We start from the raw sequence: 24,108 nt of genomic DNA, 5'->3' as shown, positions 1-24,108 counted from the left end.
AAAATGAGCGGCTGTATTTGGGCGAATTGTAAGCGGGAATGAGCTTGTTTTCTTCAGCATGATGGCGCTGCCGACTGGCACGGTGGTGGAGACCGGGATGGGCTGGGGCCTTGGGGGCACCCGCGTTTCTGGTGGGGTGGCGAGGGGACTGCAACGCAGAGTGTCCTTGGTGTACCCTGCAACAGTCTCCCGGTCTTGCGCTCAGACCCTGCGCGCCCACCCGCTGCTCAAGGAGAATCCAGTCTCCCTTTGCAGGCCTGCTGCGGACGGAGCTGGGCACACTAGCCAGCGCGACAGCAAGACCCCAAGGGTCCTACATAGTCGTTGGCAAGAGACTGGAGGCCGGATTTTCAGAGGCTGCCCGCCTTTGACATGAAGGGCATGAGCTAGGAAACCCCCATACGCAGAGGTTTTCTAAACATTCCGGATTCCTGAACCCCCATGACCACCGCCAGGAGCCATGCGAGGACTGGGCTGTGGAGCCAGGCTCTTGGCAGTAGCTCCGGGCTTCTCAGAATGAAACAGGGAAAGCCGAATGAAGACAAAGCCATCTTAAAATGTTCGTTGGCAAAATCTCCACCGTTAGCATACACTTTCATTTTCAGAGCTGCCTGTGGCCATAGGCAGGTCCAGAAAATCGATTGTGTTTCCCAGGCGAATTCCACCCAGGGAACAGAGCCCTGGGAACGCAAGCTCGTGCACATGTGTTGGAAGGAATGGATGAGTTAGTCCTCTAACAAGCAAACCCTCTGGAGCAAACGTCTTTATAAACTCCCTTGTGCGACTTTGAGGACATCTACACATTTATGCCTGTTTCCCCAGTTTTATACCCTCCATGGGGCGGCCACCACGTCTCTTCCTCCGGGCAGAGAAACCCTAGCTGCGTGGGCCAGAAGCTACCATTCGGACCAGCCAGAAGAACCACTTTTCCTTGCATTGGCCCTCGGGGTTTTGCAAATTGAGTTGCCCGGATTCTTACATCCCTGCTGTCCTGCATTCCTGCGTTCCCACTCCTTAACGGTCAGACCAAGGTGTGGAGCCCTACTGGAGAGAGGGAAGCCGAGGATAGGGAAGGGCTGGGAAAGAGAGGCCAGCTGGGACCAATTCAGCCAAAGTTGACGGACACTGTAGACACGCTGGGTCACCATTTCCAATATTTTGCCCAATGTCTGGGGGAACCCAGGGGTTCTGTGCACATGTGTCCTCAGGCGCTGTAGCCAGAGCACAGGACAAGGCTTTGTGAAGACCGTGCATTCCCCGTGCTGACTTTTCCTCTCCAATGGGAGAGACGTGGGCAATTGACCCAGCGGCCTCCTCCTCTCCGTCTATTGTGGCGGCTCAATCACGCATTTACCGAAAGAAAAGCGAGTTTATCTTAGCCTGGAGGAGCCTCGTGTTGCGTGTGTGTGACTAAAGGGTGGGGGAAATTCTGCAGCCACGACTGTGCAGATGGGCTGAGGATAGACACTTTCAGAAAAGGGCCAATTTCCCCTTCACAATGAGCGCTAAGTACCTGATAAATGGGGCTGGTGTTTATTCATGAGCAGGTACTTTGGAGATGGCGATTAGAACAGCCGCCCGCGCCGCCTCGCCAAGGTACTTAAAGCCGGGCAGGTGCAGCGCTGCGCGCGGCCCGAGCGCACAAAGCCCGCGGCCGCCGTGGCGCGGGGAGGGGCGTGAATGCGGGCCGCGCCGGGCCCCAAGGGCGCGCGGCGCGCAGGCACCTTAGCCTTTTGTTCCACATCCGAAGCCAAGGCCACTTCACCGAGGGGCGTCCCGGGAAAACCTCCCCTCTAATTACCAAGAATTTCCCTCCGTCCCTCCTGCCGAAGCCCAGCCGGGCAACTTTCGATCTGGCGGACGCGGGGACGCAGCGTGAGGCCAGGTTCGGCGTTTGCGTAAATGCTGCTTGTGAGCAGGCGATTAGCTAACCAGCTAAGTCACTTACTCAACATCTAGGAAAGAAACAGAACCCGAGCCTGGGAACCACGCGGGCACGCAGCTCTGGCCGCCCCCGCCGCCGAGGCGCCACCTCTGGCCGTGCGGGTAACCTCGGGCTTTCAGGTTTTGTTTCAACTCCAAGGGGAGAAAATTGGGGTCTGTCTCTTTCCACGGCTTCCTGGCGCCAAGGTCGTGGGACAAACTCGATCTCGCCCTCGGAGTGGCTCCAGAATCCTTAAGAACCCCCAGTTTTTGCCCATGACCGGCGGCCTCGGCTGGGCGCTCGCAGAGAGAGTGCAGCTGGCGCCCGGGCCCTGGGGGGCCAAGAACCCGGTCCTCTGCGCTAAGAACGCGTTAGAGTTTCCCTCCCGGCCCAGCGGGACAACCTGGGTTCGACATCCCCTCCCTGCTCCCCAGCAGCTTCGATGGTGCTTCGTGTGCGTAAGGTTGGGCGGTCTGAGCCCCTCGTGGGGTGAGCACTCTCCGCCTGATCCCCGGGGCCTATACGGATTGCTTTTTTTTTTTTTTTTTTTTTTAATCCTTAGAAGGAACCGACTAAGATCATTTCTCTCCGGTCCACAAAATTAGGAGAAATCTGTGTTGCAAACAAGTGGGCTTCCCCCCCAATACACACCTCGCCCCGGGAAGAAAATTCTTTCGGACATGGCTGTAAGCAAGGGAGAAGGACCTGATACGACCCACCACGAGACAGTTTTTTTCCTTTTCCACCACGAAGAACCTGAGGACTTTCGTACTCGATCAGGCGGACCAGTAAATTGTAGATACGAACGTTCATTATCGATTTTTCTTGGAACCTTAGGGTTCGAATAAAATTGCACATAGAATAATCCCCATTCCCGGGGACATCCGACCCCTGGCGCGAGAGCGCAAACCGAAAGCGGTAACCCCAACAGCTGGGCGGGGAAGCGGGCGAGGTCAGCCCAGTGCCCGCGCCTCCACGGGACAGCCGCCAGCCGGGCCGACCCAGGCCGGACGCCCGGGCGGCCGCGCTCCGTGGAAAGGGCTCGCAAGACAGGCAAGGCTTCCCCTCTTGTCTCCTGCCAGGAGCTGAGTTCGGGTGGGAGGGGGAAGCTTCTCGCGGGCGAGAGCCTGCGTCCCCTGCTCCGAGAGGACACCGGGGGGGACGGCGGGACCCACCCGCTGGCCGCGGAGGGCCCGAGACCCCCTCCCGGGCGCCGCGGCGCTGCCGGCGAACGCAGCGTCCCCGCACGACGGCCTCGGGTGGATGTCGCGGGGCGGTCGAGGGCCGCGGGACAGGGCCGTGCCCACCCCTGCACCCGCAAGGCGCCGAGCCGGGACCGCCGGGCGTTGCAAGCGAACCGCGTGCTGGGTCTGGGACCGACCCCGCGCGGCCTCTCCCGTCTCCGCCGCAAGATGGCCGCCGGCCGCCGCGGGCGCCTCCGAATTTAGGCAGAAAGTGAACGACGCTCGCGCAGGGAAGGCGGGGGCGGGGTGCGGTCGGGGGACTGGAGACGCCGCGTCGCAACGGAGTTTTTACATTTTCCATTCCCAAACCCTTGAAGGCACGGCCCAAAAGATGCAGCTGGGGTCAGGAGCAGGGCCATCAGGACCAACTCCACGACTGATTCTCTTCACCTTACGGATGAAGAAGAAGGATATAACGAATAAGATTCCTGGGGAAGCAGATAAGCCCAGATGTAATCTTTGGCCCTGGGCTCCTGGTGTCCGCTTCCACCAGCTGAAAGTCTGTTTTGTTCTTTCCAGGAAAACCTTTTGGGCAAATGCATTTGCCCCCTCCTCCCGCCATGGGCGTCCCCAGCTTCTGATTCATGAAGGTCACTCTTGCGAAGTCCCACTGACCAAGGGACCAAAGGCCTAACTCACTAGACCCGGAGGCCTGGGTGGAGCTGTTCCTTAGGGTGTCCTAATTCCGGCCTCAGACTCAGACCCCCGCCCCACACACAACCCTTTGACCCATGCCAAGCCTTATCTGGTTAAAGGATTTTTGTTACTCCAGCTATTATGTCACAAACGCCTTAACATTTACTTCAGTTGGTTGTTGAGAGTATCTCTGCGTCCTGGAAAAACCAGGAAGAGCTCATGAAGCTGGCCTCCTCCTCCTCCCCAGGCCTGTAACTGAGGTAAAGTGGGCTCTACTGGTTCTGACCAGAAGGCTTCTGGGTAGAAGACAGACTCCTTGACCTGTGAGTGTGGTGCGTGTGGTTGCCCACCCGGTCCCCAGCTTCCTCCTCATCGCAGGGAGCCCCTCTCTGGAGTAGGACAAAGGCAGCCCTCAAGATGGAGCCTGCGTGGGGGAAACTGAGAGAAAGCCCACCATTCCCTGATCAACTCTGATGCTGTCTCTGGGTTTGTGAAGGAAGGACTGAGGTTCCTCTGGCCCAGGACCCTTAAAGAGTCTCCAGTAAGGGAAGGAGTTCTTTGCCCCCAAGTCCTGGACGTGCAGCCCTGCTCCGCCAAAAAACAAAACACACACACACACACACACAAAAAAACAACGAAACCGTTTTGATGTCCACTTCAGTGACTGGGGGAAATCCTGCCCTCTCTTCGGTTTCCTCATCTGCCCAAGGGAGGAGGATTGTAAAGAAGTCTCCTAACATCTCTAACCCGGGGCTCCAAGAAGCATGAGGGAAGGCAGCACAGGGAGACTCTTGAAGACTTCGAAGGGCACTGGGGGCACTTGGTTTCACTCTGAGAAAGGTGCACATCTCTTTCTGAAACGTGGTCCTTTGATAAGCGGGTGGGTAGGAGAGTTAGGCATACTGACCGTGGAACCAGGCTCGCTGGGCTCAAATCGGACCCAGACCTGCCATTTACTACCCACGTGGCCTCAGGCTTCTTTACTCAGTCTCTCTGTGCCTCAATTTCATCATTGAAACAGATTAATAACGGCCCCGTTTCTTCCAGGGCGCTGGCGGAATTAACTGGGCTCAGGCGCGTAAAGCACTTAGAAGCATGCCTGGCACAGGTGGCTTTTCCTATGGGGTGGCGAGACCCCTGGATGCAAGTCTTCTCAGTTTTCCTCCGCTGACTGTCACCATTTCTGTCCCTGCCCCAGTGCCAGCACCCCAGGAATGGGATGGAGGAAGGCAGGCAGGACGCCTGTATATTGCCTTCTTGATGAACACTTTGAGGAATCTCTTTGTGCCAGCGCTTTGCTTATTTTCTGATATGGAAGGAAGTGGAATCAGTGTCTCTCCCTTTCTCTTTCCTCAATTCCATCCAGAGATGAGACAGCTGCATGAAAACCATCCCCACCAAGAGGGATCCTGCTTTGAGGGAGATAGAGTACTGCCCAGAACTATTAATGTTTTTCCTCTACACAACACACACACCTCTAAGTGCTTAGGCTCCAAGAGACAAGAGTGCAAGGGTCTGTATTTAATTGATCACCTTCAAAGACATTGAGGCATCCATGTGACCTCCTGGGGGCTCGGTGATCTGCCTCCTGAAAAGAGCTGACGTCTTTCCACAGTCCAGGTCCCTCCTTGGCTGTTGTTTAAAGCACGAGGAGACCAACTGGTGTCAGTTTTTTCTTTTCTGAGGGAGGAGGACCTTGTTTTTTGAAAATGCAAAGTGACGGTAACATTGTCATTAAAGGTGTTTGCTGTTAAAATAATAATAGCTCTCATTTGTGGATACACTGACAGTATCTCAGGCACGGGCTGATTACAGTACCTTCCTTTTTCTTCACAAAGAGCTCCTGAGATCCATTTGCAAGCCCATTTTACAGATGAGGAAATGGAGATTTAGCAAAAGTCAACCAGTTTTACCAACTGGTTGACTTTTGCTGAATCTCCTAATTTAGCAGTCAGGCATTGAACACGACATTCCAAATCCTTTTCACCACTAACCCCCACCCTTCCTTCTGCCTCTGGGTGACCAGGAGAGCAGAATCCCTGTGGACTGTGATTTGGGAGGAATTTTCCGCAACCAGCTTAGGAACAAAGCTAGAATGTTGGTAGTTTAGCCATGCACACTGAGTCTAAGCCAAAGGCACAGGGACCTCTTTTCTAGGTTTGGCACCGAAGGCAATTTACTTAATGCCCTCTTTCCCCTTCTGTAAAAGGGGGCCAATAACAAAACCCATCTCCTTTAGCTGGAATGACTGAGCCATTATATATTAATAATAAAATATCATTTCCTCCCCTCAGTCTATGACAGTGTAGTATTTAGCAGAATTTAACTCACTGCCCTTTACAAACTGCTGCCTTATATTTTCTCATTCTACCCAGTTCCACGAGTTGGGAACCTCGGCTAGTAGAAGGAAAAACAGCAGTTTGTCCAAGATGACACAATAACTCAGGGAGAATCAGAGGAGAGCTCAGGCCAGAAGTTCCCTCGAGGAAGAGGAGCGCTTGCAGACGGTTTTGCAGAAAAACGTTTCAGTTTCCCTTTTTAAAAAGGATGTAAACATCTTCCCAGGCTCGTCTGACATCAGCCTGTCAGTGATGAATCATCGGGAGCGTGAAGACATACACTAGGTAGGTCACAGTCTCCAATTTTAGTCAACTTCCTGGTGGCCCCACTGAGGCCTTGTAGGAGGGCACAAGGTTTGAAGCAGTGCCCAAAACACCAGCCCCTCCAGGCCCTCGGACCCGGTCAAATGGACAGAGGAGACTTACGGAAGTGGAGGGGTTCTCTTCTTTTTAAAATTTTTAAAATTTTAAAGTAACTTGCATAGAATTTGTCTTTTTTTTTTTTTTTTTTTTCCAAATAACAAGAGTACATGGGAGCAGCCTCTCCCTGCTGGCTTTTGCCTATGAATGAGATCTCTTATGTAATGGAACAGAGGGGGAGAGTCCCCTGGGAGATGGTATCTCAGTTTGAGCTAATGTTTAAAAAAAAAATCTCAATCTTCAGTGCGTTTCAAATTTATGTGTGTTTGATTTTTTTTTTATTAATTCAGAAACTATTTCATTTCTTGAGTGCCCACTAAGCACTTGGCAGTGCGGCTGAAGGTGCTAGGAGGAGATGTGATGTGGGGGAAATCTGGGCAGACCTCCTGGAGAAGGAGGTCCTTGTACTCTTGGAGGCAGAAACTTTAGCATGAGTAAAATCCCACAGGTGAGAGATCTGTGATTTCTCATCAAGAAGATGGGAAGGAACACAGAGGGGAGCAATGTGGCTTCAGGGAAAAGGCCATCTCCCCGCCCTTTTAATTTGCTCCTTCTAATTGGCTGTCCATTTAGAAACCAAATATGGGGGATGTTGGAACTGTGTGTAAAATAAAGCACAGGGGCATACAGGACCTCCTAGTGAGCACTGAGAGTGCAAGGCAGGTATGGAGGACAGGGTCTAGACCACTCAAAAGCAGCTCTGTGTGTGGCTCAGACCGGCAGTGTCTTGGTTGGGTGGGGTACAGGCTGACACCTTCCCCACACAATTCAGGAGCTAGGCACACAGGAACAGAAAAAGATCTTATGCTCAGAGACAAGCGCCTGCTCTGGCCCCTTGCACTGCCACTAAATCACAGCCCACCCACCTTCACCCCAGCTGACACCGTTTGGACCAGGGCCTTAATTTTGGTGCCAGAGATGGGAGCGAGGAGTGCCCACAGCTGATTCTCCTTAGAGCTGAGCGACACACGCACACTCTCTTTCTCCAACACCCACCCCCCTCTGACTCCAGCTCTCCAGGAGGAGCCTCAGGGCCTGGGGAGCTAGATTCTAACTGGGAGCTCCTCCAGCCAGAATCTGAGAGGAGTCGAGGAAGAGCCAGATCTAGCAGCGCACCAAGTGGAGACCAAGAGGCTAACGGACCGTGGATGAGCTAGAGGCTCTTGGGAAAGGCCGGCGACCTCACCAGGCCGTCACGGGGCGCCCTTGCTCTGTGCCCTGCCCCCCGCCCCAGGCCTAGTAACCCCCCAACCAGAGCCCTGAAGCGGCAGCGCGCCCCCCGGAGGCCCAGTGGGGCTGCCCAGTCCCCCCGCCACTTTGCAGCACCCCGCCCTCCGGGCCGCACAGTCCGGGCGGGGGGCGGGGCACGAGGGGTGCGAGCGCACCCCGCCAAGGGTTCTTACCTCAGCGCGAGCGTCCGTCCGACCAAGCTTGCTTTGCTGCTGGGACTGCGGGGCTGGGGAGGCTCCCACGGACGCGGCTCGCGCTTCCCCCCGCCCCGAGCCCCCAGACCCTACGGTGGCCCCGAGCGGGGGCGCCGGGACCAGGGGACAGGCGCCGCGCGGGCGGGAGGAGGCGGCTCCCGCGGGGCGCGGTGGGGCGGGGCGGGGGCGTCTGCCGGGCCCCGCCCGGAGGGGACTTGGGAGCGATTATCCTGAAGAACAAAGGCAGCCGGGGAAGGCTCGGAGCCCCCCGGGCCTGGCCCTGAACTTGAACTTGTACTTGACACTTCGTCCGGAAGGTGGCGAGGGAACCCATCTGAGCTAGGACGGGGGCTCAGCCGTTCACCTCACGTCCCGGGAAGGGGGCGAGCCCGTCCCCCTCGGCGCCGGATGGGAGCCTGGCATCCCCAGGATCCCGCGGGCCCCGTGCGCTCCAAAGTGCCTTGAAGCCCAGGACCCTGGTGTCCCCGCGTCCCCTGGGAGAGTCGGGGTGCGGAGGAGGCCTCTGGGTCTCCAGCCCGGAGCCGTGGGCCGGGGCCCTACGCACCCCCCTCCCACTCCCACCCCACTGTGGGCCCGGGCCGCAGCCGTGGCTGCGCGGGGCTGGCCGGATTCTCTGCACGTCGCGTCGGCGGCCGCTATTCAGCCGCTAATTGAACGTTAATGGCAGGTGCGGATGAGGTCACCGGAGCTGGCTTTTCTCACACATTTTTCATGCAAATTCGCGAAACTCTAAACAAATTTAAATAAAAAGCTCTTTGTGCCGCGCGCGCCCCTCCGTCCTCTCCCTCCCGCCCGGGGTCCTGGCTCCTCCCGGGGCCCTGAGGCCCGAGCCTGCTGCCCGGCGGAGCTCAGTCTGAGGGGGGAGCCGGGCACCCCAGGGAGCGCCGCCTGCCGGCCAGAGGTGCACACCCCGCCGCGCCGCGCGTGGCCCCGAAAGCGCCCCCGCTGCGGTGGGGCCCGTGTGAGAGACGTTTCGCTGGCGGCGTGAGGCAGGGCGAGGCCAGTGGCCCGCGGAACCCTCGGGGAGGCAGTGTGGGCAGTGGTTAAGTGCCTGGCATCTGGACGGGCGATCGTGGGGGCATCTTGGCTACACCCACAGCTGCACCCATGGGCCACCGTGCTCGGCTTCACTCTCTGGAACCTAGCAGTACCTCTGAGGGCCACCCTCAAGGCTAGAGGCAGGTCCTGGACCAGGTAGCAGCCTTCATCCTCTTCCCCAAAGGACCCTGCCCCAGTCAGGGAGGCAGACTTTCCAAGACCTTCCCCAACTCTTCCCGTCTACACCAGGTCCCCTCCACATCCCCACACACCATACCTTTTCTTTGCTAGTGGCTAAGTCATACTTTCCTCATTCATGTCCTCCCAGAAAAACTGACCAGAGACACGGATATTGCAAAGAAACCTCATTCACTGTGGGCTGGGAAGACAGACTCAGGGGGTCCACAGGATAGCAAGAGGCCTTTTCCAGAATCTGCCCTAGTTTTCCCTCATGAGCACCCAGGGGGACCCACTGGGCTTGGAGTGTCCCAGTGGTTCAAGTTGCCTGGGTGAGGCCTCTTTCCTCCCATTTCTGTATCTGTACCTTCAGCTTTCCCTCAGCCTTCCATCAGGTCAGCCTCTGGGAAGCACGGGGGCGAGCCTGGGAGGATCCTCGTGTCCCTGGTAGGCCCCTTCCAGTCAAGGAAGAACAGAAGCACTCTAGTAGGAGTATGGGGTAGGAGTAGGAGTATGGAGTAAGAGATGACCCGCAACCAGGGGACTGTGAGTCTGTGACATCTAATTAACCCTCAGACCTCCCCCACTCCCACTTCCACCAGGTGGAGACCCTGGACCTTCCCCAGGACTCTGCCCCAGCTCTCCAGTGCTCAGCTAGGCTTGTCTTGACCAGCTGGGGCAGCATCTTTGCCTCCAGACCACCACCTTTAGGAAAGCCCATCTGGACAACCGTACTGCCCTTGGACAGCCCTGGAGGAGAGGTTATACTACCAGACAAGACAAAAGCCCCAACTGTGAAAGGCTCTATAGTTCCACCCCATTCTCCACTCCACTGTCCAGGCCAGGGCTGAGCACCCTGCAGGAGACAGATGGCATTAGGTGAAACTGAGGGAGGACCTCAGGCAAAGGACCATTTGTGGTGACCTTGCAGAAGAAGGGTGAATGTCTCTGTGCATGGGGATTGGCAAGGAGACCTTGCAGCTTTGGGGGCTTCCTTTATGTGGCCCAGCCAAACATGACTGCCGTGGGGTTAAGGATACAGACCTCAGAATCAAAGAGACTTGGTTTGGAACCTCAGTTCTGGCACTGTGTGTGTGGCTTGGGACCTGTGACTTAGCTTTTCTGTGTCTCACCATCCTCACCCCTAAAATGAATGTGCCAATAATACTGACGGCCAACGGAGTTCCAAGGAGTCCCCACTCCTCATGTGGTCATTCGTAATGCATCTTTCCTCCTCTCTCTGCTGGCTCCATGGCTGATTCAGGGTGACCGTTGCTACCACCCAGGCCTCAGGGATCCCTGAGCAGCTGTGCCATCTGGGTCAGCGCAATCCTTTCCCTGCCCCTCTCAGGCCACAGCAGGGGGAGCGAGGTTGAGGGGAGCCCAGGTGGCCCCAGCCTCCAGTGGGTTTAGCCCACCCCGTGCTGCCTCCTCTGAGACACTTGCTGGTCCACTTCCTTTTTGGGGGGGAAGGTCAGGGGCGAAGCAAATAGAGGAGGCGATTGGCACTGGGCACTTCCTGAGGATGTCTCTCTCATGAAACATGCTGCTTATGCAAATTGGGCCTTTCACAGCCCCTTCCTTCCCCCCTGCTGGCCCCAGCCTGACCAGCCCCCCAGCTTGATGATACTTCTACTAGGCAGCAGAGACAGCCCCTCCCCAACAATAGGTCCCAGCCCAGTCCCACAACTGGACTGGCTGGGGTGTAGGGGAGGAGATAGCTAGGCGGGGGCTTCCAAGGTCTTCTCCCAAAAAGGCAGCTCTGGAAGGCAGAGGGGTAAGGTTTGCTCCCATGAAAACAGGGAACCCCCCACCCCCTCCCTGCTGAGGAGCTCAGACCAACCAGTCAACTACCCTTCCACATGGTCAAATTGGAATGATAGCCACCGAAGGAAGACCCAGAGATACTAAGCCTGGCACTTAGTAAAGCTTTTAATTAACCGCAGTAGACATGACAACGACGATGTGTGCTTCTTAGGCCTGAAAACAGCCAATGGCAGAGTTTCTGGGATTTTTTTCCCTGCAACACCACCAGCATCCTCCTAGAGCTCTTATCCTAAGTTGGTTAAAAGAAGTTAAGCGCCCCCCCCAAAAAAGAAGTTAAGCCCATTATATTAAATAGTGTCTTTAAATTTTTCAATGAAAACATTCCATAGGCATGGAAGGAACAAGTAACAGTACAGAAGAAGGCATCTATCCATCTTCCAACTCTGGAAGTTTCCAGAAACTCTTCAGATACAAGCACAATTAGGACTTTTTTTTAAGGTTTTATTTATTTATTTGACACAGAGAGAGAAATCACAAGTAGGCAGACAGGCAGGCAGAGAGAGGGGGAAGCAGGCTCCCCACTGAGCAGGGAGCTTGACGCGGGGCTCTATCCCAGGACCCTGGGATCATGGCCTGAGCCCAAGGCAGAGCCACCTTTAAATACATGTAAATAAAATCATACTCTGTGGCCTGTTCTGCAGTTTATTCTCTTCATGCATCAATACATACTGGCCAACCTTCCATATCAGCACAGAGAGACCTACCACAGTGCTTTTTGGAGCTGTATAATATTCCACCATATGACCAGACCATAGGTTCATTTCCATGTTCTTACATTCTTAAAAAGAAAATGCTCTGACAAACATCCTTGTACACATTTATTTTGGAAATTTTACATATAGAACCATAAGAGTAAATTCCTAACGGTGTAGTTTGTGACTAAGTCTGTATGTCTTTTACATTCTGATACAACCACATTACAGAATATACGATTGACATTCTCCAGCCAACAGTATTTGAGTGTCTTAAAACAGACACGTGATGGTAGAGAAAGGCACCAGAAGAGACAGCTGTGAAATTCAGGCTGTGCAGGCCAACTAAGGAGCCCTCAGAGAATGGGCCTGTTGTCCCCGGGGCAGCAGCCAGTGGCTTCCTCCTGTCCGGGCCTGTGTGTGCCGGTGGCCCAGGGGTACCCTGAGTCAGAGGGGAATGGGGCCCACGGGGTGCTGGGGGGAGGGCAGGCTGGCATGGCTAGAGTCCTGCCTGGTTTCCTGTGGCCACTGTCTCTGCCCTGCCTGGTCTCCTTGGGGGGAGTTTATTTAGGGGCCTCTGGAGAAAAGGTTGGGCAGAGGCAGAGGGTGTAGTCCTCACCAAAGGCACCCAGGAATGTGTTACAGGAGGGAGAGAAAGAGGAGTGGGGGATCCCATCCCTGGGAGAGACGGGACGTCAAGAACCCCTGACTAATGAATAGTGAGTTTGCCCTTGAACCTCACTGGGCTTCGCCATTCTCAGGCACAGAACAAGAGCCGAGACACGTCTGAGCCCAGCTGCACAGGGACGGCGGCGGTTCATCTCAGACACTTTGACAGGCCGGGCCTTTCCCCTGCATAGCTCAGGTCTGCCTCCCGGCTCCCGTGGCAACAGCACAGCGGCGTGGCTCCCAGGTCCAGGCCCTGCCTGCTGTGAGCAGGAGGAGGGAGGAAGAGGAGCACCAAGGGGAGGACAGCTGGGGAGAGGGAGTCGTTAACTCCTAGAAGGCTGGAGCCCCTAGCTTTGGCAACCTCCCAGCACGCTGCCCTTGCCCCTATGGGGTGGAAATAAGGATGGCAGAGAGCTGGAGGCATGGGCAGAGGCCCTCAGACCTGAACAGGCACCCGGTGTGACCACAGCAAAGACAGGAGCCCACAGGCCAAAGGCCAAGGCCCCACCCTGTGGGATGGTCGGGGTATGTCTCCCCAGGTCCTTTGCAAAGTCCCAGATGGGCAGGGATGGGAGAGGAGGAGCTTGCGTCTCTGCCCACGGCCGCCTCATCCATCCTGGCCCCGGACTGCTGCTGCCTTGGGAAGGCGGATCCTGCATCTTCCCCTTCTGCTTGGCTTTTCCCCTGCTGATGACCTCCCGTGTCCGGGAGTGACGTGGCTCTGGACTCCAATCCTGTGACCTTGGCAAGACCCACAGCTCCTCTCTGTCTCCATCTTCAGAGATGCTGAAAAGAGGCTGTCCCATCACACTACAGGGGAAGATCTAAAGATAAGAGAATAATATGTGAGAAGGAGCTTTGCACTCTGGGGAGGAAGGTGTCCTATAAATCTCATTCAGGTATTATTAGGGCTGGAAGTAGGTATTTCTGCTCCCTGGGGCTAGGGGAAGAGCTCCCCTGAGATTGTTCTGGAGCCTTCCCAGCACGGCAGGCCTGAAACTCAAAGACAAGAGGTCAGGAAAGACAACGGGTTATGTCTGTGGCCTCTGGAACCCCCGGGTTCACCTGGCACTGGGAGGTAAAAGAGAGTAACCCTAAAAAAAAAAAAAAATAGGGTAACCCTATAATTTCAAGGTGTTTTACCTATATTATTTCTAGGCCTTGCTGCAACTTGATGAAAAAGGTGTGGTTATCTCATTTTAGAACTAAGGAAAGAGGCTCAGAGAGGTAAAGGGCTAGCCCCAGGTCACACTGGCCATAAAAGGCCCACAGCCACCTGACTCCATGGCCCACACTTATGCCCACGCCAGGGCTCAGCCCCCAGGCTGGGCGTGCTGTGGGGAGGGGCCGGGCTCTGAGAAGTAGCCTTTCCCCCAAGCTTTGTTTCTGTGGGCTTAGAGTATCAGCGACTAAAGGCCCCAGGGGAGTACGGTGGGCTAAGCCCCAAGGAGGATACTGCAAAACCACCCCGAGGGTCAGCCGGGGACAAACAGAGCCACCAGGGTAAACACGGGTCAGAGGAAAGAGAAACAGCCAAGGGGGCTCCAGATCAGAGGCTGGGAACAGACTTGGCTCAGATGTGCTCTTGGGCCCAAGTCTTGCTCCAGGGCAGGTCCCCACCCAGCTTTAAGTCACTTGCCGGCACAGAGCTGGGTTTTCCTGTTCGCAGCCTCCGGGTAAGGGGGTCTCCCTGCATCCCAGGGCAGCTTGAAGGGAACAGCAGGAGCTGTGTTTCCTGTGAGCCCCAGGGGCTGGGGCCACAGACTGCTGGTAACAGAGGAGAAAAAGCAGAACCAACTTCCAGATTGTGAAATGTCCCAGCTAAAAGGCACCGTTGATGCCATTCTATCCAGTGCTCCTTGTCCAGGCCCAGCACACCCAAGGCTATTCATACTCAGCAGGAACACGGGCTGGGGTCCAAGTCTCTGACTTCCAGGTGAGCAGGGCCGCATCCTCCTAGGCCCTCGTCACTCTACCAGGCCACCTGGGCCCTCAAAGGCAAGGATTTCACCCAAGGAAACAAGGGACGGAAGCTGGGAAGGACCTCAGCTCATGACCCTGTGTTGTTGGGTCCTCTGCCAGGTGGGGTTCCGGGGCCCCGCATCAGGCCGACCTGAGCTGCTCCGAATGCAAAGGCGAACTGGGGGATCCATCCTCCAACCTTGTCAGGGACTGCCCTCGAGGGAATTCTGCGTGCTTTGCTGATGAACAGACACGTGACAGGGCAGAAAGACACAAAGACAAATGAACTTATTCCGGCCCAGCTGTGCCCTCCCCTGGGCTGATGATTTGGGCCTGCTGCCACGGGGACTGGCCGGTGCCCATGGTTAAATATTCTGTATATCGTCACCGTCCTTGGTCCTCAAAATCTAGCTGTATTAACTGACCTTGAGGAGCTCAACGCCTTCATACCTGCCCCATTTCTAAAGGGAGAAGGAAAATGAACACTATTCGGTGTTTCCCATGTACTTAACGCTCCTCACAGCAGCTCCGAGCTAGGATCTTTCCTCCCATTTTACAGATGAGGGTTGAGAGACTCTGAGAGTCAGGGGGGCGCTGCTGCGCAGGGATGCCAGAAGCAGAGCTCGGATCTGGGCCTCGGCCCGTGGCATCTCCTCCCGTGCCCTCTCTCCAGCTCAAGTCCCAGGCTGGGGCCACCCTGGCCTGATGCACCCGAAGCTTCCAAACCATGTGGGTTCGGGCTCTGCATCCCTGCCTCCGTTTCCTTTCTCCCCCGGCTCTCTCAGGGCTGCTCTGTCAAAGCTGGTGAGCCAGGAAGGCGCACTGTCCCGCCTACTTGATTCGTTCCAGAGCAAATCCCTCTCTTCTGACCAGCCCTGACAGGCTGCCAGAGGAAGGAATTCCTACCCGTTGCAGATTTCTACTTCCACCTGGAAAAGAGAGCCAGAGGACTAGGAGGCTGGGCAAGGGTGGGGACAGTTAAGACCATAGCCAAGCAGACAGGGCGGAGGACCTGTCTTGGGAGTTCTCTTCCTGAGGAACAAAGGACAAGGTGACACTGGCTGCCTGTGGGGCCTGTGCACCGGCCCTCCACTGGGTACCACTCATGTGGGGTCCAGCCTCAGGACCGGGAGCCGCGCTTGGAATGTGATTCCCTGGCTTTGCGTGACGCTCGGTTAGCGGAGTGCGACTCCCAGGATCCCCTGTCACCTCCTAAAGCCTCTGCCAGCCCGCCCCCCACCACCACGCTGATCACCAGATTAAGGAGCTCAAGGCTACAGCTGAGGCAGCTAAAACCAGGAGGGGAGGGGCAGGGAGGGCAGCGGGCAGCCTCCCAGGGCCCTCCCTGCCCTCTCTCCCCCACTCCTACTGTGGGCCCTATTCTCTGTTCTGCCATGAGCTCTAATCCCTGTACCCTTCCTCACTGAGCTCGTGCGAACCCCTCACCCCCCCCCCCTCCAGATACCCAGCTGGAGCTTGGAGCAGCCCAGGAGACTGGGTGGGGAGGGGATGGGGGGGCAGCAGCGATGGTAAGGGTACAGGCCGGGGGCGGCCGGCTGGAGCCTCATGGGAGGGAAGGATGGTGAGCACTGGAAGGCAGGCCCAGGGCCTCCCTGCCTGGACTGGGCACCACCAAGGGTAATCCCAGAGGCTCCCTGTGGGACCCTTGGCCAGCTGCCTGACTGCAGAGTGAGGGGCATCCGGGGGCGGAGTGCCAGAGGTGGGGGAGGCTGGCAAAGGAAGAGAGGAGGAATTGGGACATCCAAAGCTTTTCCCTCAAGACCCCAGTATTTCCTGAACCAAAGTCATCATGAACCATTTAAATCACAAACACAGGAAAAGAGGTTGCCTTCTGTATGCATGCTGTCACCAGATCTGTAAGAAATGAGATGGGATGGGTCCATCCATGATAAAGACCCCACAGGAAGGAACTGGAGGTTTTGGCACGGGGCTGTCTAGACTGTGAGGACCACAGGCTTGTCATTTCAATTACTGGGAAGCAGTGGCAGAAGGGCCAGTGGGGCTGAGCAGGGGGAAAGGCGAAGAAACGCCTGAAGGCCAGAACCCTGGTCACTGGATCCGGAGACCCCTGTACCTGGACAAGAGGGGCTGTGCCCCGTGTCCCCCTGCACGTGCCAGCGTCACTGTGCAGCGCTGGAGATGTGAAGGCAGGATCCAGAAAGCTGTCTGAAGGCTCAGTTCAGCAGGCACCCAGCCCCTTCTCAGCCCCGTCCCCCATGCCAGGGCCTGTAGGGGATGACCAGGACACACCCAGGGCCCTGGCCAGCAGCTGCTCTCACTCCAGTTCTCCTTCGCTGCCACTGCCAAGCTCCCTTCTGCCAGGCAGGCGGGAGGAGAAGGGCTTGGGTTGCTAACAGGGGGTCTGGAAGGCCTGCGCAGAGACACTCTGCCAGCTCCCAATCCCTTACCTACTCCAAAAACAGTGGCCCACACTCCAGTGTCAAGGGAAAGGAAATCCCACTACCCTTCTTCACCCTGGGCCAGAAGGCACCAGTCCCGTCCCGTTCCTGTCCTTGTGCACAGTCCAGGGACTGTGACATTAACACAGCTTTGCATTGATCACGGTCATAGACCTTCTGAGCGAGAAGGAACCGAGAGATTCCTGAGTTCAACTCACTCATTTTGCCTGTGAGAACACTGAGATTTGGGGTGCGGGGGAGAACTGGCCCGCCCGAGGCCACAAAGCCAGCCAGAGGCAAGGATATGCCTCGTGCCTGTCGACCAGACACCTCTCCTGTTTGGCGCCTAAAAGAGGGCTTCTCCCTCATATCCCAAATAAGATCCCGGCCCAAATGTGGGCGGCAGGGGTCTGGGGCCAAGGGAGGCCATAATGCGATAAGCAGACTGGCCATCTGGCTCGGGGACGGAGAAGAGCCCAGACTGGCCGCTTCTGCTGCCCGTCCCGGGGGGCCCTGTGTCACGAGAGACAGACTGCCAGATGGACAGGCACTGGCCTGGGTCTGGGTAGAAGCCAGTGAGTTCCCTGTAGTCAGAGCTAACCAACTTTCAGAAGTAGTGGGGGAAGAAGGGAGGGGTTACAGGGAGCAAAGCCAGCCACCCCCTTCTCCCCCCGAACCCCGCAAAGGGCAGAGAGAGAGAAAAGCAGGATGAGGAAGCCGGGACTCCCACCCAGCCTCGGAGCCTGGCTCCCCAGGTAGGCCCAGCCTCGCTCAGCCCCACAGCCACAAACAGGTCCCCCTCCCAGGGAAAGGCAAACACATCTCCCCCGGCACCTTCTCAGACATGCATGCAAAACTAATTAACATGGGGAGACATGCGAGCAGCCGGCCAGCTCCACACCCTCGAGTCCACGCAAACAAGGCGAGCCCTTGTCCGGGGAACGTGCACAAAGCTTTGTTGCTAATTTAGGCATCTGTCTCTGTCTGGCCTGGTCCTCCTGCCTGCGCTGGGGTTTTTCCCAGCCCCTCGGACAATGCTGGGAACAGGCCCGCCGATCCCTTATTCAAATCACACCCAGGACAATGAGCTCATTGTGCAGGCCACAGAAAAGGGGATGCTGGGGTGGGTGGGTGCGGGGGTGTAACGGGGCATCGGGAGAGAAGAAGGGTGGGGGGAGTGAAGAAAATGGGAACCCAGGAAAGTGTTTACTAACACAGCCCCTGCAGCTGCTTGGGCCCCCCTCCGATCCCCCGCCTGGCTGGCAGCTGGGGAGAAGTCCCGGGACTCCAAGGTGGGGGCCCCAGAGTGGATGCGGGGCCAGTGGTCAGCAAAGTCCGGCTCGAACCTCCACCTTCAACAGTTCTACCCCTGCGTGTCCACGGCCAGACACGTTTTTGTAGAGACAGGATTGGGGGTTCTTTTCATTTCGTACTGTCGACGGAGCAGTGTCGCACACAGATCCTCAACGCAGAGGATACAGGGCTGGGGGGGAGAGGTGCTGGCGGCTGTGCGGGGTGGGACCTGCTGTCTCGGCCATTGTCTTCAGGCAACGTTTCATTTTCTCCTCCTTCCCAGCTAATAAATTAGAGAGGAGACCGTGAGCTGCGAAGGGACTGGCTCCCCATGGACGGCGGGGCGGGCGGGCGAGTCTGGGGGCTCCCGGCAGATGGGGCTCACCCAGCCTAGCTCACACCACACCTGGTCGGACCCTCTCAGGCAGCACCACACAATGAGCATCATTAAGAAAACCACACACACACACACACACACACACACCATATACATATGTGTGTGCGTGCGTGTGTGTGTACATATATACACACATCTATATAAATCTCCCGAGATCCCCGAGGGGCTAGGTCTGGGGCTTTGAAATGCCCTCCCTCCTACCAACACCCCCCCCCCAGCTCCTTGTCGCACTGAGCAGCCCAGACAGGCCGATGTAAACAGACACACACAGCCTGACACTGACACGCAGACACAAAAAGAAACACACACACCCGGAGGCAGCCCCAGACACACAGGCTGACAATGGAGTAATGAATGCAGGACCAGAGCGCATTCAGTAGAAAGCCCACAGTCCGGCTCGCCCAGCACCAGGGTGGCTGAAAGGTTACGGAGAGGCTGCACGCTAGCTCCTGCCCACCTCCTCCCTCGCCCCGTCTCCCGGGACCGCTGGCCACGCAGGAGGTGGAGTAAAACGCCGTTCCACGCATCCAGATGGAGGCAGGTACCTCTTGAGACAGAAAAGTTTGGAAGGGTTCTCAGCTCTCAGGGTTGTCAGAATTGCTCTGAAATTTTTTTTTCTTCAATACTGAAGCATAGGTGTTTCATTATTAATTACCCTGCATTTCAAGACGGTGTGTCTTAAAGCCAGGGGAGCAGGGGAGGCTGCCTGGTGTCCTTTCCCCATGCAACAGAATCCACAGGTTGGGGTGATTTCTTCCGTCAGTTAAAATAGTAAGCAAGGTATGGAGGGCCAAGAGGAACACAAATGGTTTACCTCTCAGAGACCCTTTAAAACATGCTGCTCAGGATGACTCAGTGGTGACTCCCTCTCCGCTGGCCCAGAGGCATGGAAATGGACTAGGCTGAACCACGCAAAATTATCAATCTTCGACTAGTCTAGATCTAGAAGAAAGAAATTTCATAGAGGTCAACCTAATAGGCAGCTGGTTTTAAGAACCATCGGGGGGTTTTCCTTTTTATTTCCTCCCCAAACTGGGTTATTTTATTCCTGAAGAAGAAAAAAAACAATAGTAACCCAAGACCCAAATCAACCTGGGACCCGCCACCTACAGCCGCTAACTACCTCGTGCATAGAGCCTGCTGCGGCCACTAGAATGATCTAGGGAACCGCGCGCACGCACACATACACACACTCACACACACACAGCCTGCGGCCTGTGTCAGGCCAGGACCCACCTTCCCACTCTTCCTCCAGGCCTCTTGCCTCTCCTTTCCCTGTCTTCAGCTTCTGGACTGTGTCCTGGAGGAGACAGAAGGAACACGAGAGGAAAACAGGACCTCCGTGCCCCTAGCTTCTCCTCTAGAGGCACGTCAGGGGCTGGCATGGGAGTCCACGCATGCACTCTGTCCTGGAGGAAAGGTCAGCCTTGAAGCTTCACCACTAAAGCCTGACTGGCTACACAAACAGAAACCCAAGGCCAGTCTCCGGGCGTACGACGTTCATTCAGACTCCCTCTCGAAGAGCCAGAAGGGCACTGAGGCCATCCAGTGTAGGAAAGGCCCACTGCTGGCCAGCATCTGGATAACCATGCCTGGTCACTCGCTGCATCTTCCTGGGAAATCACTCTCTCGAGTTCCTCTGGGTTCCCAGGCGGAAAGGCGGAAGGTTTGGAAGCAGAGTCAAGAACTACTCTGTATCTCACTACCTGCTTCCTACTCGCCCACGGAGGGAAGCCTGCTTCACGTGTGGTCATCCTGCCCACGAGAGCAGTCGGCCAGTCCATACAGAAGCCGAGGGAAGACACTGCCACGGAGAGTCTTCTAGTGGCCAAGGACCTGGGGCTCCATTCAAAGACCTGGAGTGATCTTCCATGAAGACAGTCCCTCCTACAACTTTGACAAGTACTTTAAAAATATGTTATTTCTAGGGTTGTATCCTTCTAAAACACACACACACTGATTTCGACAAGAAAACCACCAAAGTCATAGTAATAATAAAATTAAATCTGTTTGGCCTTCCCACTCCTGGGGGCAAGGGATGGACCAACAGAGCCCGCCGTCTGGGCGTTAGGACCGAGGGTTCATCTGCAGGGTGGGCCCCAGCCTAGGGGCTACAAAAATGACTCTTCCAAACTCCAGAAGAGGCAGCTCGGTGCCCAGGGTTGCCACATGCAGGCTTATCTGCCAGCCACTCTACTCAGGATCCGGTCTGAGCAGAACCAGGAGAGGACTCTGGCTGGAGGCCCCAAACAATATCGGATTTCTTCCAAGGAGGGAACACCTGTATGTGAATTCACCCAGATGTCACTTATTATTTGATTGCACTTAAGGTGTTCCTTACTGATCCCACATGGAAATTTCGATAGGTTACTGCCATACTGATTCCTAATATCAAAGTTGTTTCTTCAGTGAAGAAAAGGCAATTGTGATCTCACTCTTTCTATACAGAACCAATGGACTCTGGAAAATTAAAGTTTTAGCCCAGGCTAATGGCAATTTAAGGTTGCCATAGGCAATGCATGAAATGGCCTCTGACCCTGCTCCCCCAAGCTCCTGGGCCACGGAGAGGGGCGGGGAGGCCAGGAAACTGCCAACTGGTGAGAACTATCTTACCTCTAGCCCCCACTCATCCAGGACCCCTTCCTCCCGCCTGGCCTTCCCACCCTGGACGGACGGATGAAGTTCTGTATTACACAAGTTTGAAGTCTGAGCAAGAGGCCGTGGTTTGCTTCTCTGTATCCCCAAGGTACTGTCTAGAGCCTGACACATAGTGCTTGGTCAACCAGTGTTGAATGGATAAATGAAGACAATAGAAAAAATATAGTCTGGCGCAGGAAGCCTTCCAATTCCTGAGCTCCATGGTTCCTCTGCAAACCTACTTACGGCTTCATGGGATAGTCCTGAAGGTGCTCAAGTCCAGCCCAAGAGCCATCAGAGGTGGGAAAGGTCAGGGCAGGTGTACCTGCTCAGCTCGGGCTGGCCTGGCAGCCCTCCCACGCTGACCTTGTTCGTGGTGGTGAGACCAGCTCCCTTACTCTGCCCTCCACATCTGACCTGCTCTTCGGTGTCCAGATTTCTGGCCCAGCCCTGCAGGAGTCTACCCTGCTGCTCCACCCCACCTCCAAACTTTTGGGGGGGCTCTCCTTCTCCCACTCAGCCTAGGAGACCTGTTTGGGTCCAGTGAGCCTTCTCTGATGACTCCACTCCAAATGAATTCCTCCTCTCTTAAACTCCTAAAGTCTGAGTCAAGCTATCGCTCCTTGAGTATGAACCTTATTAGGCTGGCTTCTGCTCTGAGGGGCCAGGGAGCAGGTCAGGGGTTCTCCTGGGGTTCTCTAGGTACCAGAGCTTGGAGCTTATGCGTGGTTGGCAGTCATCGTGACTTATTCTAGTGACTGGCCGAGGGCTGAGCCTGATCCCTCGCTGGCTGCTTTCCCTGCATCTCCACTCGTCACTGACGTGCAGCCCACCAGTGAGAGGGTCACACACAGCACAGCCTTGCCGGCTCATGCGTGCTCACCCCACCCCACCCCCACCCCGCCCCGGTGCTTGCACACCCATCCTGTAACAGCAGCAGATGGGGGACGCAAACTGACATTTCTCGAGTGTCACAAGCTCCGTATTACTATCCCCAATTTTATAGATGAGAAAACTGGCTCTGAGAGAAGGGAAATCATGTGCCCAAAAGGATCTGAACTAGATCAGACAGATCCCCGATGCCCAGTGGGCTGCATGCTCTGCTTCCCACCACCATGATCTTAAAACCTGCAACCTGATATAACAGGAAGAACAATGGGCTGGAAACCCCTAAAACTGGAGTAAAGGAGACTGCAGGCCCACCGGGAAGGGCGGCTGTAAACCCCAGCCCTTCTCCTTAATGTCCCTCTCCCTCGTGCTCCCCAAGGAAATGACATGCCCTTGGAGGCTCTCCCGTCTCTCCTGTCCTGTGCCACCAAACTTGGGGGGATAGATCTGGTCATGCTAATGACCCGAGAAGCCTGGACAGAGGATGTGGATCCTTTCCCCACCTCCAGCAGACTCAGTGCTACCTCAGGGGAATGCAACATTCTCAAAAGCAGCAGCTCAACCTTCCCCTGGGCAGGTACAATCCCTTGGCACCATGCGCAGACTGGCAGACTTTGGCCAACCCCTGATTTTCCAGACTGAGGCAAGCCAGGCTAGTTCACACTGACAAAAGCCAGGATTGGGTGGGATACTTGTCACCCTTCCTAACGCCTCACCAAGGATCCCGGGGGCCCAGCACTGAGCCTTCCTACCCATTACCTGGTTCCTTCCTCTACAAGTGCCTATTTGGGTCAGCCCAAAGCAGGAGACACGACGCAGCCACCCTCTAGCCCCCGATATAAGCTCATGCTGCTCCCCAAAAGCCCAGGCAGACTGCTGGGAGAAGAGGACCCACGGGGGGACTCAGACCACCACCCACTCAAGGGCTGTAGCTTCTGAGACACGCCCCAAGCGATCCCCTAATGACATCCGGCTTAGAGAAGGGCAGACCCTAGATTACATTTCCCACTCTTTCTGCTTCCCTTAAAGAAGATAAAGCAAGCAGAGCGTTAGCACAGAACTTGGCACAGCAAAAATGTTCAATAAAGTGTTCCTGCCATCATTATCGTGACTCATTATGATTTCCTGGCTGCCCATTCCTCACCTCCCGGGCTCATGTGAGGAGCTGTCTTTTCATAAACTCCAGGTTTGCTGAAGCTGGGAGACCATTAACAGAGTCCTGGGTTTCTGGGGCAGGACACTGGACTTCCTGAGAGGGGAAGGGGGCTGGAAGCAAGGCTGGACCCACAGCCAGGGGTCCTCCGAAGTGAGAAGGCCCCTCTGGCCTCTGACAGCAGAATGAGCCCAGCACCTCCCCAGAAAATATCTCTGAAGACCCGAGGCTTGGCAGGGAGCCAGGGCAGGAGGCCTCTCGAAGACATCGACGCTGGCTCTGAGCCAAGGCACATCCCAGAAGCTTCAGCTCGCAGGGAGCAGCACAGCTGAGGGGAGGAGGGAAAGCCGGTAGAGGGGCAACGAGGAGGCCTGGGGCCAAAGGAAACCTGCTTAAAGTGGGTTTGGGATGAACTTGGGATGCACAGCTGCCTTCCCACGCCCTGTGGTTTCCACATGCCTGGGAGACTATGCAATCACGGCAAGGACAGGAATAGGGGCCTGGGCACGTGGTCCACCCCCAGGACAACCCTCCTGTCACGTACATCTGTCCCCATACCAACTCCATGGGGCACTGACAAACCTCCATCCAAAGACTCCTGGGGTTACCCACTGGCTCTCTTCCCCCGACCCTAGACTCTGAAACCCAATGCTGCCTCTAGATTCAGACCTTCTGCCTCCAAGGACGGTGGGGGTAACTCCCACTTAAGAGGCTGTACTAGACACCCCTAAAAGCCCTGTAGACCTGAGCCTCTCTAGTGGCCTCCTGCCTGGCATTTCCATGGCCTTCTATACACAGAGCTCTCTGTGGCCAGGGACCTTCCAGGGATAGACCAGGATTAGTTACTGAACACCAGGGCTGGAAGAGATCTTAATTCTCTAGTCCAGGCCAATAAAATAGGAGCAGCACGTATCATTTCAAATTTCCTAGAAGCCACACTGAAAAGT

The sequence above is a fragment of the Mustela nivalis genome (genome assembly GCF_964662115.1).
Source record: "Mustela nivalis genome assembly, chromosome: 6".
NCBI lineage: Eukaryota > Metazoa > Chordata > Mammalia > Carnivora > Mustelidae > Mustela > Mustela nivalis.
This window is presented reverse-complemented; position numbering follows the sequence as displayed.